At 40.9% G+C, this 22450-nt stretch overlaps 1 long non-coding RNA gene across 1 annotated transcript; it reads left to right on the forward strand.

Moving 5' to 3' along the window:
* The first annotated feature begins 1196 nt into the window (after nucleotides 1-1196).
* On the forward strand, nucleotides 1197-17553 carry LOC112548107. Its single transcript, XR_003091913.1, has 2 exons — nucleotides 1197-1314; nucleotides 15671-17553. It is a non-coding gene; the product is annotated as an uncharacterized LOC112548107 (long non-coding RNA).
* Nucleotides 17554-22450: the final 4897 nt, after the last annotated feature.

Genomic DNA, 22450 nt, shown 5'->3' on the forward strand with positions numbered 1-22450 from the left:
GCCCGGCTCTCCTCAGAGGACGCGCCCCCGCAAGCCGCTATGGCAGGATTTGCCCTTGCCCCCGGTGCTGCTGGGCTCTGGGATAGTTAGGGATACAAAGCTGCTTGTGCGGAGATTGGAAAGCCCGCGTCTGTGTAAGAAAGGGGCTTTTCTTCCTTGGGCTTTTTCACAGTGTCTGACTCTCGCCTCCAGCCTTGTTGGCACTTTTCCCCCGTGGGTTCAGAGAAAAGCCCAAGCTTTGGACAACGGATTCCAAAAATAAGACCTTTCTTTTCCCCTCAAATGAAATCATCATAAAGGAAGAGGGGGAGAAAAATCCCTAACTGGTACAAACTGACCAGGAATAGATTGAGGCTGGAAGGTAGCAGAGCTGCCTCTGGGACAGCCTTCCAGAAAGAGGGTTATCATGGGGGCAAAAAAAATAACCTAATTAGCTTCAAGATGAAGCTTGATCAGGGTTTACAAAAGGGGTTATGTGAGGTAGCTGCCTACAAGAGAAGGGCACGGAGGACTCCAAGACACAGGAGGTCCTTTCCAGTCCTGTGTTCCCATGAAATTATTGTGGACAACATTTGAGGATCTCGGGGCACTTGACATATAGTGCATTATGGTGCTAGGTGTGTTCTCTGGTCTGCCTTTTATAGCAGGGTTAACTATTTGCTCAAGGTCACACAGTGGAAATGGAAATGCATGACATGCTTCTGACACCCAGAGCTATGCTTTAATAGCTTTAGCACCATCAGAATTGCTGCTCCCCCAAATATGCTTGATCATTTTGTATGACATGCTCACAAGAGGACTTGATGACCCATGAGGTTCCTCCCAGTTCTATATCCTCCATCCAAACAGTTGAAAAGACAAACAAGCTCTATCAGGCAACTTAGTTGGTAAACTCTGAATTTTCTTTCAAACTAAGTTCTATTGTCCTTGTCCTTAATAACCTTACAGAAATCTGAGTGAAGTTCTTAAAGTTCTTTCTATTAATCTGGCATGTAAAACTAATTGTTTTCTTTCTGGTAAATTGAAAGATCCTTGGCTGATATTCATGCTTTCTATGTAGACAGAAAATCCTAGACTCAAATCTACTTGCTTTTCTTACAGAAATCTTCTCATAAGATTAGAAGGGAAAGTAAATAACAACTCCAACCTTAAGATCTTTTCTTTTTAGAAACAGCTTGCCATACAAATATGAAACAGAAACTGTTCTTATCTGAAAAACAAACAGAGGAGACCCAGTAAAATTCACAAATGGGGATAGAATACCAAAATTTGTTTGAATTTTGGAAGAAAGGGATAGTTCTGGTTTTATTTCAGGTCAGTAACTTTTAAATAATATTTAACAAAATAATTTATCCTGGTGTTTAAACTACAACTTCCTTCATGTCATTGAACCAATTCTTTAAAAATTATTTAGTATCTGAACTCTGGTGGTCATTCTGCTAATCTCATAACATTTATTTCTGATGAGATTTTCTTTAATGAATACATAAGTAAAGAGAAGTGAAACTGAGAAAGAACTCGGTAGCAAGATGTCCTTTGGAGCTTATTTATATTTTCTTCTCTCAGAAAATAAGGAAAAGAAAAATAAATGAGGACTACATTTTTGAGAATAACTTTTCAGATAGAAGGAACAAGGGGAAGCCTTGTGGTCAGGACCATAACGCTGAAGGCAAATTGTGGTCTCTTACTTCTTAAACATGTATTCTGATCCTCTAAATACATTGCATTCATTCCACACAAATATAGTTCTGTGGAAGTTATCCTCCAAGCTAAATAAAGGCCTGAGTCTGCTTTCTCTGTGTGGGAAAAAGGGAAATAGCTCTTTAAAGTAAGCATGTCATAGGCCACGGGCACACAAACAGAGAGGTGATGCTCATGGCATAAGCCTGGAGTAACTGCACTGTCACAACTGCACTCAGGCAAGCTGGGCATTTGAAAGTGTGCAAAAGAATAGACAGTGCACTGTAAGGTGAGAACTTGAAAGCACGAGAAAGTTGCCTCTGATTCACCCAAGGGTAAATTTTCCACTGCTGAGTTGGGGCCACATCCCTTCTAGGAGCCACATACTGTGTTCAGGTTTTTTTTTAGATAAGGCAGATAAGGCAGCTCAACTTGGCATGTGTTGATCCATTCCTGTGCCCATGGCCATGGAGTCTCATTAAGGTAGCCTGGTTCACATAGTATACTGCTCTTTCTTTTCATCCAGAGATTTCCATCCACCAGGAGTGTGATATAGCTGTGGGTTCCTACCCACCTGGTCCCAATATGTATGCTTGGGCACAATCCGCCTTCTATGGAGAATCACAACTCCTACAGGGAGTTCGAGGATTGCAAAATCAAATATCTTGTAGCAGCACAGATTATATTAGCTTTCACACATGCAGGAATGTACATAAATGTCCCTGTATGCTACTGAATTCATATACCCTTAAACTGCCTATAGCATCATCAACAACGTATCTGTAAACTTGAATTCATGAAATCTTATGCTCTATCTATGTACCTTCTTCAGCTAACCTATGAAGGTGGATATCCACCCTGCCTTCTAACAAAGGATACATCACTAACTGCAATTTACATCATCCAGTGATCATCAATATTTAGACTCACCATCCAGTATGCAAGCAGCTAGTTCATTAATCACTGGAGGTACAAGATCTAAAGTACATGATGATGTTTCACAACAGGAGATTTATGTTATCTGGCAATTTGGGCAGGGTTGCACTGATCACAGGATAATGCAAAGTTTCATTCAGTGTTATGAATAACGTTGTTTTGTCTCAAACATCAAATAAATTGCAAGGACCATATTTTTCTGTACTGACAGCTAGAAGTCAGTGGACAGCTCAGTATGACTTCCCCTCCCAAATAATTTAGGAATGTTTATAATACAATAACCTGCCCTATCCTAAACCTACAATAATCTATAAGGACAGAGTTTTCAGCCATGTAGTTGATATCAAAGGCATGTCAGGTGTATTTACTTTCCCCTATACTTTGTCTCAATCTGGTAGTTGTATACAATATGCAGGCAGCAATAATATTTTAGGCATTGTGTTGTCATGCCTGCACCATCTCCTGTTATTTTGAGGGTGATTTGATTGAGGTGTGATAGTGGTTTGGGAATGAGTAGGCTGCACTTGCCCATCCAAGTGTGGGATATGCTATATATTGTGTGATTGTCCCAGGTTTGAGGTGAGATCTTCAAAAAGTTGTCCGTCTACCTCATAATCAGTCTACCCCCTTTAAATTCAGCCAGGGGGGTGGGGGGACATCTGGGTTTTGTAAATACTGTTACACTTCAGCTATCTCGTTTTAGAATCATGTTGCTCACTCCCAGAAAAATCCCTCTATGAAAACTGGACAAAGTATTCTTTACCTCTTTCAAATTGCTATGGAGAGTTTCTATACACTGTTAAACAGCCTCTGAACTTCATCCCTCGTGTTTCAATTATTCTTAGTCAATCTATAAAGCTTTTTGAGATCCTCCTACCTGTAAGGGCCATGTAAATTCCTATGATTACTAATGCTTTCTTAGATGTAAATAGTACCCTGCTAGATACATTTCCTATGCCCTTCGTGTCCCTTTAACATAGCATGATCACCCACTCATTTCTCTGAATTTGTGGCTTGCTTGAAGAGAAAGGCTAAAGAATCCTGGCAAGTCTGAAACCACAATGTGAAGCCAGTGGGTGTGGATAAATTTAGGACCATTAAGCTACTGTGGCAGTCACTTCTGCCTGCAACTTACTAAAGCAGAAAAGTTCATGATTGACATGCCTTTCACTTCACTGGGTTCCTTGACATATGCCAGCAAATGTGTCAACCCACTCTCCGTCTCCTAACCACTAATATTCTGGTGAATAAAAGACAGTCAAAGAAAATGTATACAAGTATTTGACAGATTCTGCCTGAAGAATTCACATAACAATATTTCTTAGACAAAAAGTCAGTGTTTGTATCTTTGAGGCTGAGTTAAGCAACCTTCTATTTCAGTTATTGGTTGGTTGGATCCATTGGTTGTGTATAAGCTACTGTCTGACTCTGCAGTAAGAATTATTTCCATCCCATAGTGTTGCACTCAGATATTATCAAAAGGCTATAATAATTCATCCCAAGTTTTATAGTTTAGGACTGTAAAATGTGCCCTCATTAAAGGCATGACATACAGCTGCACATTCCCAGGAGCAGCCCAGAAAGGGAATTATGACTGCCCCCTTACTCCAAGGGGGAATATGCAGAAATATTGAACCAGCAGTGGCAGATGATGACCTGTTCCAGTCTTGGTGGTGGTTGTGTTGAGAGGAGTGAGGAAAAAGTCAAGACAGCAATCATTTCCCAGCCCTGCCCATTATATACCCCTGCCTCATGGAGGCTGTACTTTCCTATGCTGAGATATGCAATGCAGGTAACCCACCCAAGAGAGTTTGACCCAATGAGTCAGACTAAGAAGGAGGACTCTGTGGGTGCATCGAAACGTGCTGTTAAGGCACTGTAAGCTTACTGTGCAGTAAAATACTGTGCAGTAAGTTTTCCCTGGGAGTGTGTCAACAGGTGTGCCCATGAGGAGCAAATTTGCACCCAACGGGAGCAGTTTAGTTCATGCTACTCCTGCCCTTCTCTGTCCCTCTCCTCCCCACCCCCCGGCAGCCAGGGGGAGCTTCAGACTCCCCGGGTGCCATCCCTGTGCTGGCAGGGGGCACCAGGTTCAGACCTGAACTCCAGGGGATGTGGGGAGCTGTCCACCCCCTGGGCAGCTGCTTCCCAACCCTGTGCCCAAATCAGTAGATTAGAACACAGGGCTGGGAAACTGTTCCCTCCCCCAGATGGGAGGCATCTGCCCAGGGGGAGGCAACAGTTCCCCCACCCCCTGCTGCCTTGGTTGACCGGAAGCAATTTGCTCCCAGTCAGCTGTCTACACATGCACTACTGCACAGAAGGCTAATTTATTGTGCAGTGAATGCTGCACACGTGTAGATGGTGATGCCTTACTGCAGAGTAGATTAGTGTACTGCACAGTAAATCATCTTGTGTAGATGTGCCCTGTGATCTGCTTCTCACATTTGGTATGTGAGCATAGTTACATCACATTTTGAAATAGACGGATTTCTATTCGGTGGGAGGCGAATCTCTAATCTGGAGGGTGATGTGCACTCTCTGTCTCTTGGTGTTTCTTGTGATTTATCTGTTTCTGGGGGGTTTTCAGGCAGTCTTCTGTTTCTTTTTATGATTACATAGGCAAACTAGTATCTTGCCCCAAGCTGTACCAGAAAGAAGGAAACATCAAAAATAGATTAACCCATATAAATGAGTACCAAGGGGCAAAGATCACAATCCTCATCATTTTAGAGTGAACTAGTACTGGAGAATTCCATCTGTTTCAAAAAGTGATATAATTTTGCTTATACACCCCATGTTTAGTCTGGGCAATAGATTCCCTTCGTTGCCTGGCTCACTCGTAAACCCGTGCTAGCTCAGACAAGCCAAGACATGTTGAAAAACCTCACTTCTAAATATGAACTGAAAATCTGATCTGTGCTCACATAGACATGTTAGGTCTCATGTGACTCTAAAAGAACAACTGAGCTAATCAAAAAACTTTCTAGGGAGCCATACCTCCTGTCAGCCTTACTGCTGTTTCTTAGGACACGTAATCATAACTGGCAGTGATTTGGACACAAAGGGATATAAAAAGCATGTACTAGAATCAGACATATCCCTATGTGCACAGGTCTCTGTTTCTTTTCCTGAACGAGAGTGGAGGAGTAGGAGGCATTGACCTGTAGTCTGAAATGACAATATAAGATGGGAATCATAAATTAAAGCAAGTTAAACAGGAACATACACATAAAACCAGGCTATAACAATGTAATGAACCTATGCATATATAGCTATACATAATACTTCCGTGTGTCTTAAAATACGTGCACTGTATTTACTATAGGAGAGCCTAGGCTAGAGAAGAGGAGTCTCAAGCCATTAATCAAAGACAGATAAGAAACATAGGAACAGGAATTGTCTGAAATGACTGGTGTTCAAATCCATGAATGTGCTGATGTTTGATCCAAACACGTTGGTCCACATATAACAATTAGTCTTTCCTTGAACATCAGGTTTTATATAATATTATGGCTTCCACTTCTCTATGATCCTGCAGCCCTTCAACTAGTAATCTCAGCGACCCTTCATGATTTGTTGTCCATCTGTTGGAGCAGAGAATGGGCCCCCAAAAGATAATTCACTTATTTTGAATGGCAAGGGATCTTTCTCTCTCTCGTATTATTATGCATTATGCACAGTTGCAAAAGGAAGAAATACAACCATGATGGGTTCAAGAAGAAAAGGTATTGCTTTGCAATCAGAGTCCTCTGTATTTAAGCTGGGTCAGTGTTTTCAGACTTCTGAAGACTGGCTCTTCACCTGCCAGGTGCCCATGTTAGGGATTTTATATATACACCACCTGACTCCCACTTTCCAGGCTTTGTTTTATGATAGGATTAAGCATGTATAAATCCCGGAAAAGTGGCATGGCAAATATGTGAGCATGAAAAGAAGACTGTGCAATCTCTGTTTTCCCTAGATGTTTGACAAAGATGAGCCAAAGAACTTGCATTCAACTTCCCAAGCATTACTACAAATTTTTGTGTATCTGTGTGAAGGCTTGGTCTATATTGGCTGATTATTAACAGAACTTGTGCAGCTGTATAAACAGCAGATTTCTGCACCTACAGCAGGCCCTCATTCATTTCCTCAAGTGAGAATTTTAATTTGACTGGCAGCTAGCCTATCTGGGTAGTTGATAAGAGAAGAACAAAATCATCCCCTAGACTTTACATCTTAGCTGCCTTCTCTCTTATTTTCATCATAGACTTTTACAAATAAATAAAGAGTGAAGGACACATTTGTAGCCAAATATCCACCTAAGTGAGGTGGATTACAGTACCATATTTTATCGTATACAACATATGCCTTTCCCCTCAAAATTGACACCCCCGCAAAATTTGGGTATGTATGTTAAGCGTGAAAGCTGTTTTCTTTGCTGGGAAAAAAGCACACCTGCAGAGACTGTGCATGCCATGCAGCTTCAAAGATGACTGGGCACAGCAAGCTGAAGAGGCAGTCGTGAGTTAATCCTCTCTCAGCCATAGCTTCAACACTGTAGTTAGTGCCTGAAGCTGCAAGTGACCTACTGATAGGTTTGTGATGTGGAAAAAAGACTTTATTTACAGGAACTTATATAAAAGAACTACTTATAATGAAAAACTAACAGTCTTGTTGCTGCTCTTACAAGGATTTGGGACCTAACATTTTGTGACATAAAGTAAATCCTCCTGGGACCATTGGGTGTGTAGGAAATATGGCATCTCAGGAGACAATGTGGAGGAGGCAGCTGGCACCAGGAGCTTCCAGCCACACCAGGAAGTTCCTGCTGTCTTCTATTTCATTCAGACTATCTCCTCAGATGCCATACTTCCTGGATGCTCTGTGTGTCAAGGACAACTTTCTCTATACAAAAAGTTAGCTCTGGAAAAATCTTTTTTTTTCCTACATTCTGCCTTAAAAAAACAAGGTGCATATTTTTTGGGTGCATACTGTATGTGAGAAAATACAGTATTTGCTAACTGCATCTATTGCCATGGTGACATATGCTCAGGACTGTCTAACTCCTTCCACCACTATTGAACACTTTGAAAGAGCTATACTGCACTGCAAATATAATAACATTCATTTAGCAGTGATTACACATTATATTCATGTGTTACCCTAGATGCACCCATATTTAAGTACACCTACCTATCATTTGGGATAGTACCTGTTTTTCTGGGGTAATATAGATATAACTCCAAAAATGGAATCTGTGCTGGTATCAGTGGTACCAGTCCAGCTGCCTTGTCTTTCCAGAGGTATGAGGAGTTCTTCAAAATGTTCTTAGAGACTGCACTGAGAACTGCTTGCAATATTTTCAGAGGAACAGTTTGCTGTCGGGAAATGCAGAGGGGGATTAAAATGTTTAGTGGGAATGTGCAGATTTTGCCAAAAACTTTGAACAGAAGAAAGCCAAATTATGTTTTGTTTCTTTCAGTAAGCTGAAAATATTTTACTTTGACTTCCTTGTTTCATTAAATGTTACTTTGATTTGTATAATGTCATTATGTAAAATATTACATAAATTATTGCTATACTGCATTACATTTTATGTAATGTTTTGACATTACCAAAATGAAATTATTTGACTTATGAAAAAGGAGTATTTCAATCATTTTCAATCTACGTTTTTCCTAAGTCTTAATTCTAACTTCTATAATTTCAAACTTTTATTTTCAAAATATTGGAATTTCCCACAGAATGGAAATTGTGATCTCTGTAACCGAGATCATTGCTAAGAACCCGTGTCTGTGCAAAGGAAGAAATCACTCTCATGCTGCTGTAAGCTTTAAGGTTCATTCTCATCATTGTCTCACTATGGCAGGATCAGGCCCCAGGGGCAGCCAAAGTACCTCCTGGTGGCCACGAAATTCCTGTCCCACTTGACTCCTCCTTTTTCCTCCATCCTGCCACACCTTTGATGGAATTATTTATCTGTTGTAGAAGGGAGGATGCCCAGGGTCCCCAAGTGAGCCTAGTCCTACTCTACCTTGATCCCTGAGACACTCAGACATGCCCCTCTTAACTTCACTAGTGCCCCGGGCACCTGTCACCTTATGAGCTATTTGTGGCCTCCAACTGCCCCTACAGCTATGCCCATGCCTCACAGATGCTATTCTAGATCCATGCACCAGTTTGTATCATTTTCAGCCTTCTGGGCTTTAGTACACTGGTTACTTTTTGCTGTAGACAGCCTGGGTCCACTTTCTGTGGCCCAACTCCTGAGTCTCAGCCTTGTCTGGCCCCTGGCCCCTATCTCTCACAGCTTGGGCCCCTGGCCCCTGTGTCTCACTCTAGGTGAGCCCTTAGGCCTCTGGTCCCTGACTCTGGGCTAGGCTGCCTAATACTATGTGCCCTACTAGGCACAACCCTGTGGCCTCTAGATGTCCTGAGAGCCACATCCAGTCCACCAGTGTTCTGTCAGAACGTAAAATCAAACTCACGGGCTGTGTAACGAAACAAACTCTCTCCCCCACTGGGTCACTAACTTCCTCAGAGACCATAAGTCTCCTTTATCTCTATATCTGCATATCTCAGGGATAGCCTGGGAGCTGATCAACAGGGATCCTGGTTTTCTCTGATAAAAAAAAATCACAAGTTCTCTGATAAAAATGCAAATTCTCTAATTAAAAACCCCAAATCCATATTTAAAATGAAAGGTAGGTAAGTATAGGTATCAGTTGAACACAATGTTTTATTGATATATTTACAGTTTTAAAGTATTTGGAAGCCTACCAGTGCCTCAGTCACTATAATAAAATAAATTCAAAATATCTATATATATTTGGCATTTGATTTTCAGTTTTTCATCATGGAAAGTCAGAGCTCCTGCTGAGATCCCTCTATACACCCCAAGGAATTATGTACAGAAATATTTAAAATTATGTGCAGAAAAACTAAAAATTATGCAAAATTAAATACTTTTATTGTTTTACAAATTAAACTAAGTATAACTCTATTTGAACCTTCCTTAGAAATATATGCAGGGTGTTGGGGGTTGTGAAGGGGTGGGGGTTGTGGGGGGGGTTGTGGGGATTTGTGAAGGGGTGTGGGTATGGCAGTATGTGGGGTGTGTGGGTGGGTGTGGGGTTTGTGGGAGAGTTGTGAAGGGGCATGGAGGGGGGTTGTGGTACACAGTGGATCAGCAGCAGCAGGCCCTTGGGGTGGTCATGGCTGCAGCAAGCAGAGCCCCCAGCAGCACTCACCTCTCGTAGAGTCCCAGAGCCTGCATGTGCTGACACAGAGTCCTCCTGGCGCACTGGTGCACACCTTCGCACCAGAGCAGGCTGGCTCCGTGCCAGCATGTGCAGATTGCAGCACTGCAGGCAGGAGCCATGCACCATTGGGATGTAATAGTGAATTATCCTCTGATCTAGACTGCTGAGAGTATACCTTGAGATAGATAGGGAGTCAAGGACCATGAGGGTAGAAAGGGGTGAAGCACAATAATATAAAACCAGACAAAAGGAACAAATGAGGAAGACACAAGTGGAATAGAGCTCCAGATCTTTATTCAGGTAGAAACTTTGGCCCTATTTGATGACCTTTCTCTTAAGGGGACAAATTTTGCTTTTGAACCTCTGAGAGCTCTGAGATCTTTGAGGTCAATGAAGTTCCACCCTAATTATGATTCAGTCAGCCTTTCCTTTTCTTTCTCTTTGCATCCTGTGTGGTTGCAGGGATTTCAGCCAGTCGTACCCAGAGCAGTGCCACAGAAAACTTCCCCAGTCCAAAGCCCTGCCAATATTAACATTTAGTTTTTATTATTAAAGTTATGAAAGAAAAATATCAGAGTAGATGTTCTTTCAGACAAAATGAGAACTATTTAAAAAATAATAGTTAAAATGGTATGACACTAATTATATTATAAATCTGGAAATTATTTATAGAATATGAAATTCTTTTAGGACCTAAAATCCTATCAACTTCAATTATTTTTTATTAAATTTATCTGGCCACCTTCTTCAGTCTTGTACAACAAGCCTTTTGTATGTCCATTCTAATCCTTAATATATGATATTCTTGAATCTTTCCATAAAGGATCTATTCTTTTTGCTATCTTCAGACCAGTTTTATTCATCTTATACACTGTGAGTTTCATACTGTTGAAGTCAGGGGTGGCCAACTTGCAGCAGTGGTGCCACAAGTCACATGGGTGACCCTTGTCTATGGCATGCAGCAGATCAGGGTGCAGGCAGACAGACAGCATAGTGGCAAATATGGCAGGAAGCAAAAAGTAGAACAGCAGACCACCAGGCAGGGAGCAGGGAGAAAGTACAGCAGCAGACCATGCAAGGAGCAAAGAGTAAGAAGCAGAAGGCAGAAGATCAAGCAGAGGAAGTTGATCAGAGTGGCGCTCTGGGAAGGTACAGAGCTTAATTTGTGGCACAGCTGCCAAAAAGGCTGGTCTTAGCAGTTAGGTGCTCAACTCATCTTGGCTTTTAACTGGATTTGGGAGCTAACTGCCTTAGAGCCCTGTAAAAATCTTATTCATCCACAGCAAATTGATTTTGTTTTATGATGTACCCAAGTAGAGACACAATAGCCAGAAGAAATGTTCCCACCCTTTCTTTGAAACATTTTTCAAACATATTTCTTTGAAACATAGTCTATGTCCCTGTTATTTAAAATTATTTTATCAATTCCCTTTGGGTTAAAAATAAACCTGAGAAATTAAATTGCAGAGGAGTTATTTTACAAACCATTATTAAAGGTGAATGACAAAGCTTAGATAGAAAGTTTACTTTCAAAAGAACTCTTTGACCATCTAGCCTAAAACAAGGTTTATCCTTAGAGTGCACTGTATGATGTTTGGTCCAGCCCTACTCAAAAAATCCCAGCAAGACAATCCCCTGGGATAATCTAAGACCACTCACTCTAAGATCTGCTCCACACATGCCTCAATTCTGCAGTCCTACCCTTTCACAAAGTAAAGACAAATGGATGCACACCTTGCTGGGGTCATTTGACCCCAGCAGTCTTTCCTGCCTAAGAGCAGGGGGGCTAGACCTGATGATCTTGTGAGGTCCCTTCCAGCCCCTGACATCTATAAATCTATGACAGCCAGATCAAGCTTTTACACAATTCTGCTCCATGCTTCAAGCCCCACTCTTAGGCAGTGTAAATCAATGGAGCTCCATTGATTTCCATGAAACCATTACACACTTTTCGGTATTTGCAGACTTTTATCAGCCAAACCAGACTTCTGTAGGTTCCAGTCTAGCAAAGCACATACGAGTGTTTAATTTAAAGCACATCCCACTGAAGCTTCTGTTAGCTGTGGCTAGTGAATTTACAGACTGGGTGGTGGAAGACAATGCTCCTGTTCTTGGGCTTAAAGTTAAATGCATGATTAAGTAATATGCTGGTTTGGAGTTTTCATTCATCCCCACTCACTCTAATATATTAAAATGTATCATTACACCTTATTCACACTCTTTAGCCAGGCTTTATGGCAGTGTTTCTTTCCAAAACAATTCTATTTATTTTTCAAGTAAGGCTTCACAAATGAGTATCAAACACTTTTCAGATCCAAATCTATTTATATCTACAGTATCTCCTTCATCCACTCTACATATTTCACTACCTGATTTTTCTATGTATGGCCTTGGTATCCGAACACTATCATATTGGCTTATGCAGACATTCCCTTCAAGAAATGTTTACAGGATTGGTTCCTAATTCTGCAATTTTGTTTAAAAAATCAACTTCATTTAATAAGATTCATTCTTTCTTAACCCATATTGTCTACTGTTTTTGCCCCTCCTATTCCCTATTCCTTCTTTGATATTGGTGGGACAACTTGGTTGCATCACAGGAGAAGACTTCCACAGAGTCACAGAGCTCCAGGTCAGAATGGACCATTAGTCTGACCTACTATGTCTCAGAGCCCAGTAGAGTTCATTCTTACCCCTGTAAAAAGTTCAGTAGCTTGTGTTTAACTAAGGCAGGGCTGTTCAACTTCTGCACAGGCCACACATACCCTAGGCTCAGACTACATGAACCACACACAGTACTGCGCAGCCCTCTCCACCAGACCACACAGGCCCCTGACACACCGTGCAGTTCCCAAGTCCCCTGGAGCCCTCTGGCCATGGGCTTTCAACAGCAAGCAGCAGAAGCTGGAGGAGGGAGGAGAAGGCAGAAACTCCAATGGCAGCAGTAAGAGAGCAAAGGGGGAAGCAGTGCCCAGACCCAGAGCCTGGAGGCCACAGTTTAACCCTTTGGGGGTGGCATATGGCCCATGGGGTGCCTGTTGGACAGCTCTGGACTAAAGCATATTTTCCAGAAAGGTATCCCATCCTGCGATGAAGACATTAAGAAAGGGAAAGATACCCATTCCCTTCAGTTTGTTCCAATGATGAACCAAGCTCACTGTTAAAAACCTGGCTTCAGCCTCCAAATTAAAGAGCCCTTTAGTACTCAATATTTTTCCTCCCTGTGAAGAAGAATTCCTCACTGAAGTCAAGTCACCTCTCGTCTTTATTCTGACAAAATTAACAAACTTGAACACTACACCCCGGTCCTTTAGAGGCTGCTGAGCCCTGAAGCACACCTGCCCACATGCTCTCGCTTCCATGTACCAACCCTAGAACTTCAGCAGAGAAGCTGTTCTGGGGAATCCCTCCACAGCCACTCTCAGGACTTCTGTCTCCCTTGTGCTTGAGAGTGGCAGCAGGGGCTGCTTCCATAGTGGCCTCACAGCTGCATTTTTGGGTTTGGTATGTGTAAATGGGAGCAAATGGGCCAGATCTGCTTATGAGCATGCCACCCTAGAAGCACCAGCATATGGTGTAGATAAGTCCTAACCCTTCTGTTGTAAAGCATCTTCTCCAGTAGTCGAATCATTTGGCAAAAACTCTCTTCTGTGTGTTTTAACTTTCCAGCACCCTTGTTAAAAATGCAGACACCAGAACTGCTTGTATTATTCTAATATTTGTCCTACTAATGCCATTAAGTCTCCTCCCTACTTATTACTCCTTTAATAAAGCCATGGATTGTATTTGCCCTTTGCTGCTCTAGCACTCTGGGAGCTCACATTCAGTTTTTTGTCCACTGTGACCTTTAAAGTCTTTTCAGTCCCTGCTTGCTTCAGTCCCATTCTGTCGTTTTGGTCCGCATTCCTCGTTCCTAGACATAACTTTGCATTTCACTGTAAACCTCATTCTGTCTGACAAGGCCCAGCTTCTCATCTGATCTGGTTCACTCTATATAACTATCATGTCCTAATAATTTATTTACCATTCTACCAACCTCTATTTCCTTTGCAAATTTTGTCAGAATTATTTTATATTTATGTCTGAACCATTGATGAAAAAGGTTGAATAGCATCAAACTAAGTACCAATTCTGGGGAGCTCTCCTGGAAACATGTCATTAAAGGATAATTTCCCATTGACAACTACTTTTTTTGCAATCTGTCAGCCAGATCTCAAAATATTTAATATGTACTCAAGTGATTTTGTATGGCAGTAATATTTGAAAATGGGCCTAATTTGAATAGGCAAATAAGTACATTTGAATGCCTAAAGACAGATTTAGGACCTATATGTGCAAAGGTATTTCAGCACCTAACTCCCACTGATATCTAAATAACTTTAAATATGGAATTAGCTGCATAATATTAGCCACTCAATTTAAGAGATTTAGCCTTAGTGAATTGGTTTCATGTTACTGGTTCCAAGGACAGAGGTTAAATTGATTGGTAATCTGTAGAACTGTAAGTTTTCCTTTTTTTTAAATATACATACTACATTGGCAGACAAGGTTCTTTGGGTGAATCTGATATCTTTTATTAGACCAACTTAAATAGTTGGAAAACAATTATTAAGCAAGCTTTCGGGTTCAAAAACCTTTCATCAGGCTAAGGAAGTTTCAGCAGTTGGTGTGTGCTCTTCCTGGATGAAATGAAGAGTAAAGAAGCCAACCTACACCCCTGTACATACTACATTGGCTTTTTCCTGTTTCTCAATATCTCTCAGCTACCTATGATTTTTCAAAAATAATTTGCACTAGTAAAATAAGTCTACTAGACAGTGGGAACATCTACATATGCAATTAATACGATAGAATTAATAGCAATTAATTCTGGAGTTTATTGCCCCAGAGTTTATTGCTCCCAGGTGCACCATTTGAATGGGTACCTGGGAGTAATAAACTCTGGAGCAATAAACTACGGAGGTTATTGCCATTTGAATGTGCGTCTGGGAGCGCAACATGTTGAGCCAGGTTGAAGCAGCCCCAGCTGTCAGGGATCCTGAGGGTCAGCCTGCCAGCCTGGGGCTGCTCTCCCCAGGCTCAACATGCAGCAGAGGGGCTGGCGGGGGCACAAGGGTAGCCAGCAGGCAGCCCCCCACACTGAAGCACCCTTGTGCCCCAGCCAACTAGTGCAGAATCTACACATGCGCGGCTTCAGAGTATTTATTCTGCAACAGGATAGTATTTGTAAATACAAGTAAATTAGTTTACTTCAGCCTAATAGGGGTGCGCACATAAACACCAAGACTTTTACTGCACAGCTCATTAGTCTACTGCGCAGTACATATCTCATGTAGACATGCCCAATGTTCAGAATATTCTTGAGTGCAGATTATTCAACATGAATGACCTTGATACAAAATATTTGACTATCCTAAGTTTTCCCCTGTCTGGTTCTATCAATAGATTATTTATTTTTATCATCATACTTCTTTGTTATTAATTGCTTCAAGTTATTTTCTATTATTTAGTCAGTATAATTAAAAGCAGATGGTAGAGCAAAGTTCAGACTCATTCATTTGTTCACTAGTGGTTTATGTAACTATACAAATGTAGTGGAGATGTTATGATTTCTTTCCTGAAGCTTTAAATTAAACACCAGGGGTGAATTCCTGGCTCTGTTGAAGCCAACGGCAAAACTCCTATTGACTTGAAGACAGGCCAGGATTTCAGCCCAGGAGACCCTGGGTGGCAGAAAAGCTGTGAGTTAATTCAAGATGGCTTTTACAGCTTAAACAAACATACTGCACTTTCTTTTTCCTTCTCAGGCCCTGATCCTACCATGGGCCCTTCTGCAGCACCAATGACTTCCAAAGACTCCATAGCTGCAAAGCAACTGCAGAATCAGCACCAAAGAATTTTAACTTTTTCCTTCCTTTCTCTGAGCAAACCTGACCTCACTGACAGATTTCACTGTTACTTGTACTATGCGCAATGAGCAAAACACGTTTCCTGCTAAATGACTTGTTCTTCTGATTAAAAAAAGTAATGGTGAAAGAGAAAACATATGGAAATCTCCACAAGAGAGGGAGATGTGCATGGCTGTGTAACACCCTTGTTGGGCTGACTTCCAGCATTCCCAATAGCAGGCGGAAGGCAGTGTTCAGAAAACTGAATCATGACAGCTCTCTCACATTTGTAAACCTACATATATCTCTAATTACCAACTACTCTTCATTTATTAATGGACCTATTTTCTCCTGATCTGTCTATAAAAGTTCTTATTACTCTCAAATCCTCCTATTGGCATTACCTCATTACAGTTTTTGCTGTCCTGATTTTTGTGTTGCAAGCCCTAAATAACCAAGTATTCTTGTTGCCTGCCTCCTACCTTTCCCATTTATTTAACCTCAAACTGGGGAGTAGAGCGTATGTATCATGATATGCTTGTTCACTGGAAGCAACAATGGGCTTCTGACCAGCTCACTTCCCATCAGGGTCCTTGGTCCAACAAGCAATTTTGCTGTGTCTGTTTTGATTCAGTTCTCATCTGCTTCTATTGTTCCTCACATTCTTGCATTTCCACTAGAATACGTGGTTAACAGAAAATGCTGCTCCTTAATTAGACCCTGAGTGGTGTACTGGAAATTGCCAGTCAGCTTAAAGATTTATGTGCTAAACTGGGTTATCGTAACTGACAAAACTCCTTCCAGAAAATAAGTTTGGAAATATCAGAATCCCCTCCCCTCCCCCACAATGCCAAATTAGAAAGAGCTAAGATTTCTACTTTCTATTATGACTCATGCTCATGCTGAGCACACGGTTGATGAGATCAGCCCAAGGTTTGCTGGGTTCGGACTATAGTAAAGATGGATTCTGCTAAATGACAGAGCAGCCAAAACAATAAAAAAGAGGAAGAATGCAGAAACCACAAAGGACCCTAAACCACAGCAGGAAGGAAGAGGAGATGGGGTCATTCTTCTCAGAAGATTAAGCAGAGACAGGTGGCAAGGGACGCTTTGCTCTTCCATTCACCTAACCTTTCTGACCCTTAAAAATAAGTTACTTTTTTCCATGAATGTTAAAAAACACCAATTTTACTTAGTCCAGCAACAGGAGATTCCACAGGGTTCAATTTGTTTCTCATTTCCAAAAATGCACACTCAGGTATATTTGAAATAAAGACTCTAAACCTCAAAAATCCTGATGGTGAATACAGTCCTTTCTTAAGGGGAACTAGGGCCCCTGTCCAGGACGATCTCCCTGTTTAGAACAGTCTTACATACAAGTTCAGCTTTAAGCATATGCTCAAGTCCCACTGAAGTCAGTGCAACTGAAGTACACATTTAAATTTAAACATGCTTAAGTGACTTCCTGAACCAGGGTCCACATGAATACTGCTCACATCAGTGAAGACTTGCTGGACGTTACATAGGATTACAAAGTGACACTGTGCATGATATCAGCTCTATTTGGAGTCCACCATAAGTGCTAGTCATTAAAATGGCCATCCTGTCTTATCCCCATCACCCACAGCATCATCCACAATATCTGATAAAGTAAGCCCACTGCTTGTGAAAACATGTTATGCATCTCTGATTTAATTAGCCTGCAAGGTGCAAATCTACCCTGCCTTCTGCCATCCTATCTTAACAACAAAAGGGCAAAGTTTCCTAATGTGTAATATTTAAATAAAATGTTCAGTTGTAAATGTCAATTGTCCTTTTTTATTGTTAAGTACTAAAGCAGCATGGCAATGCACTTTACAGGCAATACAGCATTGGGCATTTTTTCAGCAGGTTGGTCACTGCCAACAGGAGGTTCAGAACTGCCAGTTCTAATTAAAAACTTTATTTTAAAGATACATTTCACTTTTACTTCATGGCAGTAAGTGCTTCTCACCCTCACAACTTTAAATTGCTGGACTGTGCAAATGGGTACAGCTTCTTTTCTAATGATTCCCAAGAAATGTCTTCAACTGACTGTTGTAGCAATTCATTATTGATGTTCGATGCCTGTTCTTTGCTCTTTCTGTGTAAACTTTCTAAGTTGTCTCCATTTCTTTGCCCACAGTTTATATATGGGCCTACTAACAGTTTCTTTTCTTTTGTAATATTGTAATGCATTGGCTTTAAACGGACAAGAACTATTCTAGTTCCAATAATTCTAATTACAAAGCCCTTCTGTGGCCTGTTATAACTGATCATGAAATTCAGACAATTTCCATTGCAATCTATTAAGGTAGCACTGTGAAATCTATTCTTCATAAGCTTATTCTATTGGGGGAAATATTTGGATAACCTTTACAGTTCATTCTGATGACTAGCTTTCTGCCTTCGAGGCAAAGGCTGGTAAAATCTTTATTTGCCTCTTATATTCAGTTTGAAAAACACTAGCTTCCACATGAAAACAGTTTTTAAGTATCAGCTACAGATATCTTGCACACAAAAATAGCCAGGCTTCTGGCCATTCTACATGTACAGCTTCAGAGGTTCAACAGAGTTTCAAGATGGAGGAATATGACCCAAACTTATGAATCAGTATCTCATGCCATGCTTGTTTCCATTACTAATCAAAAAGCTGGTATGTAGAATATGTATAATGATCAATAAATATGCAAGTACATTAAATATAACAATTCATACTAGCCCTTTTTGAAGAATGTCTTGTAGCCTTTAAGAAGATTTTTTAAAAACCGAACAATCTTTCTAACACATTACACTATGGCTAGAAATAGATACCACCAAGTGAAGTAGATCAGCTGTGCTGGGATGTCCCCCAAGATACATCCCAGCACAGCTGATCTGCTTCATCGGGTGAAACACACATCACCTGTTGTCCACGTGCTGATGCTGCAGGACAACAGGCAATGTGTTCTCCTGAGGTTTGAGGGGCCTGGTCCTTTGCACCCCAGGAATTCCCATAAAGGATCAGTCTCCTCATGCCTAGAAAGCAACTGCCTGACTTTCACCTTTTATAGAGACACACCCCTAGCTTGAGACACGCTCCAGAGGCTGCCTAGCTTGAGCGGCCCGATATTGCATAGGAATTCCCAGGGTGCACAAAATTGGGCCCCTCAAGCTCTCAGAGCACCGGTCCAGGCAGCTCTGGGCTGCCCATGCTCTTGCACCAGAAAACAAGCAGATGTCCAATGCTAAATAGCAGCACAAATTGATACCACTTCTGTCGTAACCACAAATTTTGGGCATTTGTGATGAAACAAGGGCATGGAGTCTGTTTGCTTGGCCTTTGTGCCACCATAACCATTTTTTTCTGTGGCACAAAGGAATGAAAGGTGGCATCTGTTTCCACCCTATGAGTATATCTCCATCTTTTCATTTATATTTTTTGGGGTGAAGGCAATAAATAGCTTCCTTTTTCTTCTTGGTGTAACTCAATAACCACTGTATGATACATTATGAAGAGCAAGTCCTATGAATAAGTTTTACATTGACAGAACCTGCTAGAGAGATTAATTGCAATTTTTATGACTGTCTATTCTGACATTGATGTAACTACATCTCAGTTACTTACTAAACAAATGTCATGCATTTAACATTTAGCAAAATACTTCAAAGCATGACACAAAGTAGAGATTCCTAAAAAAGCCTAGACATTTCCTAGCACTATGGAACTCATCTCTACAAACTGTATCACAGAAAACTTTCTTCCTACCTGTGAGATCATACAGGCCACCTCCTGCTTTTGATGATTCATTAACAGCCCAGAGGCAAACATAGCAAGTGCTTACATTTAAAGTGATAAAGGAAAGTCTTTAATGCATTTTTAGCTACTTGTATTACAACTTGACAATTAGAAATAAAAAGGGGGAGTCAACATTTTCTGACCAGCCAGTTCTCTGCAGGACATCAGCAAATATTCCACAAACTGCTGGTTTTCTACAGATTGCAAAACACTGACATACAGAAATGACATGCTTCCTATCTGTAGCTAAAAGTTCTCCTCACCTACATCTCTTTTCCAGAAAAGTGAAAGGTTAGTCCTTTAATCACTGAGTTAAGGCACGGATACAGCTTAGTCTAGGAGAGCTTGAACTAAACTACCAACATGTTCTGTTAATGTGAAGCAGGAGTAAGGGAAACATCTCCAAATCCTTAGAATGTATTATATAATCACTGCTTGTTTTCAAGTGTTCCCAAAATATCATACAGATGTGGGATGAACATCTGGTGTCCCAGTACAGAGATCCTTCTCCTGGGTACTAATAAAATAGAACAGGACCATAGCTGGAGCATCAATGTATTTTATATTTTACTAGGGAAATCTCTGATAATACTTAAACCATTTCAGTTCATTACAAGTATTAGGCACCTTCCCTTTCCTTTTTTTAATTTAAAAATAGGTCATAAAGATAATATCATTTATTTGTATTTCAAATAAGCACTTTATCTTCCAAAGAGCTAATTAATTACTGGATAAAGATGGTCAAAAAAATCCTAAAGTAATTTAATAACTTTGTCTCATTGACTCTCGGTGGGCACATATACACGCTCATTAATGCACCTTAGTTACTGCACATTTAATTTAGTACTTCCTTAACGAAGTACTAACTAAATGCGTAGTAACTAGAGTTACTGTACAGTAGTGCCAGAGCATGGTTATTTTGTGATGCTTACTGCGCATTAGCCTAATAGCACTGCACAGTAGTCTATTAGCACGGTTTTTAACCGCCATGCTACTGCACAGTGTTATTAAGATAATGCGCACTAAGCATCTCATGTAGATGCATCCAGTGGGTTTGTCTACATATGGGCTTAACTGCACAGTAAACTAATTTGCTGTGGTCTAAAGCATCACAGTCTAAACATGCAACGCTATTAGACTGCGGCAAACTGATTTTCATTGCCATAAGAAAGATAGTCAGGGACAGTATTATCTGATGGCAGTGAAAATAACTGCATCCAAACACATGTGTAAATGTTTACCCAAGCAAAAATTGTGCCTGGTCAGCCCAGGCAACAGGGGCCAGACTTCTACCTGCTGCCTAGTCACATGGCTTCACTCTTCGGGCACTCATGCCTCAGCTAGGCTCTCCACTGCCTGATGCCATGACCCGAAGCCCAGGGCTGACCCTGCTGTGCCTCCTACCAGCCCAGGGCTACTCTGCCCTGGCTGAAACTACTGTGTGTAGACACTGTGCCTGGGAGCCATTAACTTTGGCATGAACTGCACCAAAATTTATTGGATCACACTAACAGCACATGTTAAACGCATCCCATTGAGACTTAGGCTCCTAAGTCCCAGAGTTATGTGTAGAAATGGGTTTTAGGCTTTTGAGAGACTGAATTTATTTTATGACTGAATTTATTAATCATTGAGATCATTAGATATTCTAAACAGGCTTTTTACTGGGTACCTCTCTCAGTAGTTTTTGAGCAGCACACACACATTAGTATCCCCAGAGGCTTGGTGAGGTAGGGTTGATGAAATATGGGGTAGGGCAGATGAAAATAAAAGTGCAAAGTCTTGTAACCATATTCAAACAATTTTACTTCAGACTCTGCCCATATGTAAACTGTAGTGTACAATAATGATAAAACTAATTAAATGTATCTTGTAATGATTCACTAACAATTTGCCAAAATGTATTCAGAAAGTCAGACTGTTGTTTACTGTATAAAACTCACAGCAGGAGTTCTAAAACCTTAGCTGTATAAAATGCTAGTGAAGGGATACTGAAATATTCTTAATTGTAGGAACATCAGTGGCACTGAAATGCCAGTTTAGAAGGAGTTTCTATAGAGAGAAAAGCTAGTAACTGCTACTACTGATGATTTTATACCCCAGAATAATGCAGACCTAATAGTGAAGTCATAAATACATGTTGTATTGTCTTTTAAGTGGAGAACCAAACTCTGTGCTGAACTTCCTGAAATGCCACAGTACATTATAATGCAGAACGAAATGTGACAAAGACTTTTAAATCAGCTTTACACTACCCAGATTCTTTCTGCCTAACTCCTGAAAGCTGTTCCAATGGACAGCAGCTTTCCAATAGCTGCCTTGCAGGTCAGAATGACCTTAGCTCTGAACACAGCTCCTGACCTTAGCTCTGACACACCTGTACCAAAGCTGCCAATGGAGGCAGTGTAGAGCCATCCAGGCTGGTTATCTGCAGTTCCCATTGAACTGGGGGAATACTACACCCAGGCTATTAGGGCCCCTAATCACCAATGGTGCAGGAACCAGAATCTGGCCTTATATCCTTACTGACGGTTTTTTAATTACAGCCACGTGTGATTAGCAATTCAAAAAATATTCAGGAGAGGTGACATTCATCCTGGCAGTGAGTCAGTACAAAGCTTTGGTGAATTTCATGAGCTAACAATAATAATACCGGTATATCTGCTGGACAGAACAACGTGTAAATATTTTCCTGATTGCTCTAGTGTGCGTGTACGTGTGTGTTCAATAGGTAATGATGATGGCAGACCAACACGTTAAGTTGTTTCATACATTAACAGAGGATTTTCCTCACATGAAAGAAGCATCTTTGGTAGCAACTTAATAGCATTGTTTTTTCTGTAACATTTGCTACTTAGAGCAAAGTTTTACATATCAGGAGGTATATGAGCCAGTGTATATAA

The sequence above is a fragment of the Alligator sinensis genome, unplaced genomic scaffold (assembly GCF_000455745.1).
Source record: "Alligator sinensis unplaced genomic scaffold, ASM45574v1 scaffold197_1, whole genome shotgun sequence".
Classification (NCBI taxonomy): Eukaryota; Metazoa; Chordata; order Crocodylia; family Alligatoridae; genus Alligator; species Alligator sinensis.